Source organism: Lygodium microphyllum, chromosome 7 (assembly GCF_053477565.2).
Source record: "Lygodium microphyllum isolate KBCC chromosome 7, Lygodium_microphyllum_v1.1.10, whole genome shotgun sequence".
NCBI classification, from domain to species: domain Eukaryota; kingdom Viridiplantae; phylum Streptophyta; class Polypodiopsida; order Schizaeales; family Lygodiaceae; genus Lygodium; species Lygodium microphyllum.
Genome location: NC_141141.1, coordinates 79160344 through 79166503, shown reverse-complemented (window position 1 = coordinate 79166503; position 6160 = coordinate 79160344). Strand labels below are relative to the sequence as shown.

At 42.2% G+C, this 6160-nt stretch overlaps 1 pseudogene; it reads left to right on the top strand.

Annotated features, from left to right (window-relative positions):
• Positions 1 to 4193: 4193 nt before the first annotated feature.
• Positions 4194 to 4838, top strand: LOC148033620 (SUPPRESSOR-OF-WHITE-APRICOT/SURP RNA-binding domain containing protein 1 pseudogene; annotated as a pseudogene).
• Positions 4839 to 6160: the final 1322 nt, after the last annotated feature.

Sequence of the window (6160 nt, the reverse complement as noted above, 5' to 3'; positions counted from 1 at the left end):
CCGACTGTGGCCAAAGTGCCTCCATCTTTCCTACCTCCTTCAAATCCATTCGTGCCCCTACAGAGTCTCTCTTTCATGTGTAGATGTGGTCCCATAGTAAGCTGTAACCCACATTCTTGAAAATATGCATGGGATCCAATAAGCGGTTGATCTTAAGTGGGTCCAATTCGGCAACTGATAGAAAACTGAGAACCATCACATTCTCTTTGGATGCGACTCCTTGTTGACCATTTTCAACTCATACCAGCTTTGGGCATTCATTCATGCTGGAAGTCATCCAAGAAAACCTTCTCTTAGTTCATGACCCTTTGTAAGAACATGGTGTGTCCTTGATATACTATATTCTTCATGGTTTGTGACCTTTGGGAGTCTAACTATGGCCCACACAATGGACATGCATGATAACCTGAGGTAACCAAACTTGTCCCAACACCTCTATCCTGTGAATACAAACTTGAATGAGCTATGATAGATATGACCAATGGGGACAAAAGCCTACTCACTTGAGCATCCTTGAATCCTGGAGAGTCATGCATGGTCCATATAAGAATGGCTCGTATATTGGCGGGTAGTCGACCATCATGCTTGCTTCTATCTTCCACGATGACCTTCTCCCACAAGATCTTAAGCTCATCGACTAAGGGCAATAGATAGACATCCATATTCTTGACTTTGTAGTAGCAAGGAACGAGCAAGCTAAGGATTAGGAGTCCTTTCTTTGTATAAAGCCATGGTGGGATGTTGTAGTTAATAAGGACTACATGCCACACACTGTAAGAAGTTGAGCAGAGACCAAATGGGTTCATGCCATCCATATCAAGACCGAGCCGAAGATTCTTTGTCTCTCATACAAAGCTTGGAAAGGTAGATTCAATGTGGCTCCATGCGTATGAATCCGCTAATATTTGTTGGTCTCCATATGTGGATCTATTCTGTGCATGCCACGCTGTCAAGCTCACCAAGCCCGATGTACAAAACATGTGATGTATATGGGGGATGATTAGAAAGTTTCTAAGAACTTTTTGAGGAATGGTTTGCCCTTGCAAGTCCTACCGATACCTGTGAGCACCACACTTGGGACATGTCTCCATAATCTCATACTTTCCTTGAAACAGCATGCAATCGTTGACACATACATGGATGTTGTTGTAGTCCATGCCAAGCTTTCATAAAAAATATCACGCATCATCACAAGAATCAAGCATGGTATTTCCAAGTGGTAATATATGATACTTTAGTAACCTTAAAAAAAATCGTAAAACAGATTGAAAAAACACAATTTTTTTAAATAATGGTGCCAAAAAGAAATCAATAAATTGTACGTAGAAGGTATGCCCGGGGGGTCCACCTTATAGGCCCGTAGGTGTAGCACGTGCACTCAACAGGAGGGGGTTTAATATCAGTTTCACCTACAGATTTAAAATGAAAGAAGGGGGTTAAATATTGTATACTGAGAAATTAAAATAAGGGGTATTTTTATCCACAAATCTTCAGAACTAGGTTGTTAGTATACACACACACACACACACACACACACACACACACACACACACACACACACACACACACACACACACACACACACACTACAAGGTATTATGGATATACCGACACGGCCTATCGACGCAAAAATCGGTATATGCCTCGGTATAAGTCTTTCTATATGTCTCGGTATGTGCGTCGGTATACAAAAATATTGAGGCGTATACCGAGACTTATACAGAGGCGTATACCAAGGCCAAAAAAAAGTCCTAACCTTAATCTTTTCCTTTTCTCTCCAGTGATGGGTTTCTACCAGTGTTCGAAATAAACTTATGTGCAAGAGCTTACAAAACCTATAAAAGCAAGAACTAGGATGTTTTTTTACTAAATTTCAAAGGCATTTTTTTAAAAATACACCAAACTCTCCCAACATCATATAACAAAAAGTACTATAAAATCAAGTCAAAAACAAACACGGCATCTTCATCATTATTGTAGTTAGAAAATTCATTTTATAAACCATACACAAATCCGTTTTTATAGAAAACCCCAGCCTGTGGTGTTACTCCAGGTCTTTGATTGCCTTTTTTTCTGTTTCATAAGAGGATTGATTTGGAATTTTGGACTGGAAACCATTTTGAGAGCTACCTGGATTTGGCGATTTTTGGTCACAAGGTGTTGATAATGGGCCTTTAGAAAGAGAGTCTGTACTTAATGTCTTGTGACTTCAGCAACCACACCATCCACACCTTCGACAACCCCCTCACCAACACTCCCTCACTCAACTCCACGCATGTGGGGAGGGTGTAGCCTTTAGGGCTGGTATGCAAGGCCTAAAATTGACGGCTGTTTTTCCTATCAAGGGCCATTTTGCCTGTCAAAAAAAGCAATGGAAAAATTTCTCTGTCAAATAACAACTCATGTTTAAAAGTTTTCCTGTCACTTTGACAAGTGTTGAAAAACCTTGCATGTCAATTGACATGCTCAAATGTATCAATCTCCTGTCATTTTTTTGTGTTATTAGTAGTAGTAAAGATAACTAGTCTAAGGAGTGGAGAGCGGGGGGAATGTTATGAGTCACGACTCATTATCAAAGGATTGTCCGGTGCCCAATGTCCATTGCCCATTGTCCACTGGCCCCAGCTTTAGCCCAAAATGAAGATTTTTTTTCCTCCCGTGAGAAACCATCAACAACTAATAAATGTAGTGCCAGTAGGTACCTCCCTCCCTCTCTCTCTCTCTCTCTCTATATATATATATATATATGATAAGTGAGTGGATTCACTTGGCTAATGATTTTGAATGGCCCAAGTCTTTAATAATCCATCTTCTAGGAAGGGCAAGAAGAACATAACTTTTGTTGTAAAAGCCAAACTCAATCAGTGTTGTCTTTGTATCCTTCATGGGCTTGTTAAGTTTATTAAACTCCATTTATAGGTGCCCTCCCCATGAAATAGAAGAACAACCCTATAGTCATGGAGTCATAATTCATAGAGTAGAAGGATTTAATTGATAGGGAGACACTAGCCTTGTGAATTCTCTTTGCAGTAGTGGCCAACGAGTGTTTCTTTGCAAGATTGAGCTTCTACATGTCTATAGTGATGCACCACACAAAGGGGAAGTCACATAACCTATAGTTTGTGAATCCTCTTTCTAGTAGCGCCAAAGAGTGTTTCTCGCAAGATTGAGCTTCTACATATCTACAACCAAGACTTTGGTCACAAAGTGCCCTTGATTTGCTTTTTGTGCAGCACCACCCTCTTCCCTTGCATGCATGTGGGGTTGGAATATTGGACGCCTTGTCACTTTCTTGCCTTACTTGCTTTGTGAACCTTTATTTCTTTAAGAGAACTTGAAAAACATATCGAAAAAGAAAAAATAAAGGGGGTAGCATAGTTGTTTTCCAAGAAGCATAACTGCATGCATATAGCATAAATAGTTTGATAGCTTGCCATAACTTTTTACGTAATTACAACTAGCAATGAATAATGGGCTAGTTTTTATGAAGGGTAGCTTGGATTCTTCTGTGGATACTATCTATGTAGATTTCACTTCCAAACATCTTTGTCTCTTCTATGTCGCTTTTCCTTTTTCTTTATCTTGCTTTAGGTGTCTCAACCAGGTTCTTTAGATCGAAGCGTCATCGTAGTAATAAATCGGACTTAAAACCGCTTACAGGATCCATTGGGACATTATTAAAAACAGTTTTATTTTTGAAAATCCAAATATTCCAGAGATAATGACTCCAAGGGAACCAACTTTTTGATCCGGTAAATAAATATAAATGAAATAACTATAAATATAAATATAAATATAAATAAATCTAAATATCAATGAAGTTTTGGGCAGGGCTCTGGGCGGCGGGCCGCCGACTAGGGCCCTTTTTCAAAGGGACTGGGACTGAGACAGCAGACAATTCTGCTTATTCTTCTTTTGCGGCTTCTCCTGTTGGTGCAGGTGCAATGGAGCCGGGCTATGGAGGCGGACACCCTTACTCTGCGCCCGTGGGGCAGTTCCCCATGCCATCGCTGCAGCAATTTCCTGGGCAGGCAGCCGCTCCTCTCATCTACCCCCCTGCGCCCCCGCCTTCCCCCCTGCAGTACCCTAGATCCTACCCCTCCATACCCTACCCTCACTTCGCACCCCCAGCCGTGCCCCTCCAGCCTGTTCCCTAGGCCTTCTTCAACCCCTGGGAGCCCCCGCCCCCCATCATGCCCCCTCCCACCGACCCTGAGCTCCACAAGCGCATAGACAAGCTCGTCGAGTATGCGGCCAAGAATGGCCCCGAGTTTGAGAAAATGCTCAAGGAGAAGCAGAAGGAGAACCCTGCCTACGCTTTCCTATTTGGCGCCGAGGGCTATGGCTACTACAGGTACAAGCTTTGGATCACGGTCAATCCTCCTTTAGGTGGTTTCATGGGCCCCGTGGTGGCACCCCTGCCGCATTTGAACCTGGCATTATCGCCTTTGAATCCTGCACTGGCACCTCTGAGCCATTCTGTGAGTCCGTCTCTCAATCCGGCTTTTAATGCATCCCTCACTCCACCTCTTCACAGTGGCCCAAGTCCTCCAGTTTTGTCTCACTACTACGATCAGCAGCAATAGCCACATCATCAACTGCCACAGTCGCAGCCATACTTTGAACCTACTTACCAGGAATCTGGGTTCAAGGGGCTTTCGGACCCTCTTCCTACAGATGTTGCAGTTGAATTACAGGGAGTCTTAGAGAACCTAACTAGCACCAAGGAGTCTATCAAGGGGGCTAAGAATTGGTTCATGCAAAGGTCCCCATTTGCACCTGCGTTGGCTAAGGCCCTGCGTGAGCGAGTGCTTGCTTTAGATGATGATGTACGATAATTGCATATTATCTACTTGGCAAATGACATTCTATTCGACAGGTAAAAACTACCATATTTTCTTGCTTAATGATGTAGGAGTCATTTAAATTATCTGTTAATGATAGATGGTGATGAATTGTACTGCTATTTCTATTTTCTCACCATTGGGATAACCAGCATAAGCATCCTTTAGTGTACACAAATTAATTTAGTAATTCATTCAGCTCTAGGATACGTGATTACCCCTTGAGATTTTGAAGATCATTGTCAAATGGTCCACGTTAGATATCCATGGACTTTGGTGATGCTCAACCAGTTGATTTTGTTCATAGATGAGGTTTTGAGCATTTAGCAAATGGCATGTCCACATACCTCAACACAGAATGTCTTTGATTGGCTAAGGTTTCGGAACATTTAATGGCCTTGGGATTTGTATTTCTGTAGGAAACTGTAAACGCCCCGAACAACGTAGTATGCTTAACAATTATGATATTCGCTTGTTTTCGAGATTTAATATAAAAGAGAATGAACACTTAAAGCTGAAAATGAAAATTGCTCACAAAATTACAGCCATGAAAATGTAAAAGTAATGGAGACAAAATTGAGGGTTGAAGATGGGCAACCCCCCCCCAAGGAATGTATTTCTGCTCAACCCAAGTCCCTTAGAGAAGAGCTCAGTTACAATCAACCTGAGAGTGAGAAGAAGTAATTCTCACTCTCACAAGATCATGCAAAGATGTACAAACACACATGCATTATCTATTATGCAATGATAAGAACTGATTTCTTTACAATATGAGAGAAGAAAAAGGGAAATTCAGCCTTTCTCCATCGTTGATCAGCAGTGAAGAGTTCTGACGAAGATGTCCCAGGAACTCCTACAAGAATTTCTGATGAAGAGGCTCATGCATCTGCAAGGAGCGTCATGGACACCAGCGATGGGGAATGCATTCCTGTGGAAGCCCCAGTTGCAGATGCTTCCTTATCTTCTTACAAGGAGGAGGAGAAAGGGAAAGCACAGACTCTAGAGCTGTCAGATGTTGATGTAACTCATAACTCAGATGGTGGCTTCTTTGCTGTATGCGAAGATGCCAAGGCTACTGAACTTTTGAAGGATGATAAATTGCCACACGTTGAGAGGGGTTGTCACATTGTTTCATTTCCCATGGAATTGGGCACTAATGAACGTCACGATAGTAAGTTTGCATCTGAGCCAGACTCTGTACCTCACACACCTTGGGATGAAGCAGCTGGAAAGGGAGTGCCAAGTGCTACTTTGTCTCAACTTCTCTCTGAGAGTACTGGCCAGGTGGTGCATATTGCATCCTCAGCAAGTGGTTC